The sequence below is a fragment of the Vicugna pacos genome, chromosome 31 (genome assembly GCF_048564905.1).
Source record: "Vicugna pacos chromosome 31, VicPac4, whole genome shotgun sequence".
NCBI lineage: Eukaryota > Metazoa > Chordata > Mammalia > Artiodactyla > Camelidae > Vicugna > Vicugna pacos.
The window spans coordinates 693,645-696,572 of NC_133017.1; the positions used below are offsets into that span (position 1 = coordinate 693,645).

Sequence of the window (2,928 nt, forward strand, 5' to 3'; positions counted from 1 at the left end):
CATTATTTTCAGTTTCTTATTTTAAAAAGTAGAGTATTACACTAAACATAGCATATGTAAAGCAAATGTAATTGAATAAAGAGGAAAGTCTATACAGTATTAAATATTTTAACTAATATAAGAATGAAGATAAAAGACAAGAATCTGACTGACAACAAAAATAAGAAGAAAGTAATAAAAGTAAATACAGAAATGAAATAAAAAATAATGCACCTCTATAATATTCATTGACTAACACATTGCATAACATGTACTGACTCTCAGCTGTAAATGCATTCCACCCTTCCAGATGCAGTGTTAAACTAGACACTATCGAGTTTACATTTTAGCAGGGAAACTGTTATCAAAAGCACAAATATATACTTCATTCTTTAATTATAATAATCATAAATCTCTTGAGAAAAGGACATTTTACTTCAGATTTATGAAGACTTACATTCCAAGGAAATTGGCCTTAATGCTAATTTTACTGCTTCATCATGGATGAAGCACTTATTTACTACTTGATATGACATATTTTTCTCCAGAGTTTCTTCATAGCATTAGTCATCTCAGAATTTCTTAGGCTGTAGATAAATGGGTTCAGCATGGGGCTTATGACTGTATAAAACACACTTAATGATTTGTCAATAGAGAACGTCTTAGCAGGTCTTGCATACATGAAAATACAAGGAACAAAGAAGCAGACAACCACAGTGATGTGGGAAACAGAGGTCTGGAGTGCTTTCCACCTCCCTTCCTGACTCAGGTTCTTTAGAGAGTGCAAGGTGACTCCATAAGTGATGAGTAAGAGCAGAAAAAAAAATACTGCACATCAGTCCTCCATTGGCCACCACTAAGATGCCAGTGACATAGGTGTCAGTACAGACCAGTTTCAACAAGGGGAACATATCACACATAAAGTGATCAATGACATTGTGGCCACAGAATGGGAGCACATAAATAGTACTAACTTGAATAATTGAGTGCAGAAAACCTCCAACACAGGACACCACCAGCAACACAACACACACCATTTGCCTCATGATAACCAAATAATGCAAAGGCTTACAGATGGCCATGTAGCAGTCATAGGCCATCACCAACAGAAGGGAGATTTCTGACCCACCAAAAAAGTGCTCAGTAAAAAGCTGAGTCATGCAAGATTCAAAGGATATGGTGTTTTCTCCAAAGAAGAAGTCTGAAATCAATCTGGGGGAAGTAGAAGAGGAATAAATTAGATCTATAGATGATAAGCTAGCAAGAAAAAAGTACATCGGTGAGTTGAAGGTCTTACTGACAGTAATTGTCACCACAAGGAGCAGGTTGCCCACCACGGTCAAAATGTAGAAAAGCAAGAACATGACAATAAGGACTTTCTGCTTCTTTGGATTCTGTGTAAGGCCCAGGAGGATGAAATAAGTTACATTGTTCCTTGGTTCCATCTAGTCTGTACAGGAGCTGGCTTCACATATTAGAAGCAGTTTACCTACAAAACAAGGGGGACAATACTTGAATGCATTATAAGTATAATCCTTTATTTATCCACTCAATTAAAACAATGTGTATGGAGTATCTGTTTGTATCCAATGGATCATAGACATGTGATTACGAAGTTGAATAAGGCAGAGTTTCTTATGCTCAGTGATATGATACAAAATACAGATTAGATCCATGTAATAAGTAACATTGTAAGGATATTCACACAACACTAAGGTCACAGTGTAGGAATATATCAATCAAACTGAAATCAAAGAAGGTTTCCCAGAGAAAGCAATGCTTTAACTGAGTTTTAAATGAAAAAATGAAAAAAACAAAAGAAGATGGGAAGGGAATTCCCTAAAATGGTACACCATTTACAATGTCATAAAAGTGTAATAATTGAACTTCATTTAAGCTAAATTACACATTCAGTATGAGTAGATCAAATTATAAATAGAAGGTCACTGTCCTGAATTGCCTCAAACCACACTGAAAATTCTTAGGGTTTATTGATGGATATTCCTCCTTTTCCTGAACAATAAATGCTGAAACACTTTAATTTCATGTCCCAATATTCTATCTTTCCACTTATTTTTAACCTTGTATAGGCAGCATCTCCAATTTTGGACATCTACAATTGGATATCAATTTAACATTTATAAAAATAATTTTAAAATTTTCCATGATAAAAAGGAGTTCTATATCATTAAATTGCTTAGACAAATAACCTCCCAGTGTTTTTCACTCCCTATTCTTCTCATATTATTGATAGCTTTAACACATCCTTTTTTCTCCATTTTCAAAATATATCACAAATTTGATCATTCCCTACCCCCTCATTTCGTTACTGGCCCACTGCAATAGCCTTCTTCCATGTCTTTCCACTTTTATTCTGGCCTCAAAAAATTTCTTATCTTGAATCAGCCCATATGATCCTCTTTAAACCTTGCTCTTATTATATCACTATATGTCTCAAAACTCCTATAGTGGATTCCAATCAAGCCCTCACAATTTAATATGTCACATTTAAATGTTTAATAACAGGAGCTGTAACCCCCACTTCATAGTTGAAGAAACTAAGGCTCAGAACACCCAATTAATTTTCCAAGGCCTCACATTTTTAAGGGATAAAACTACAATTGAATCTAAGTTTGATTTATTTCAAAGTAATTTAATTTCTTACATAATGAAAACAGTCACACAATTGTGAAGCCTGGTTCCCAATACTTACTGTTAGACATACCTTGTGGAGGCTTGTTCACTAACTGAAGGAAGGCTTTTTAAGTTACTCACAAAGACTTGGAAATCATCCTTCATCCAGCCTGAAAACAGGATATAGGCTGCATTATTACTTGAGGATCTCTTTTATTTCATTCAACTTTCTGTCCATTTTCTCTGAGGAGTTTTCTGATTATTCAGAGGATTATTTTTATTTCCACTATGAATTATATAAAAAAAAATCCCTCA

At 34.4% G+C, this 2,928-nt stretch overlaps 1 pseudogene; it reads right to left on the bottom strand.

The window, feature by feature from the left end:
• Nucleotides 1-499: 499 nt before the first annotated feature.
• On the bottom strand, nt 500-1,424 carry LOC102542057 (olfactory receptor 4A47-like; annotated as a pseudogene).
• Nucleotides 1,425-2,928: the final 1,504 nt, after the last annotated feature.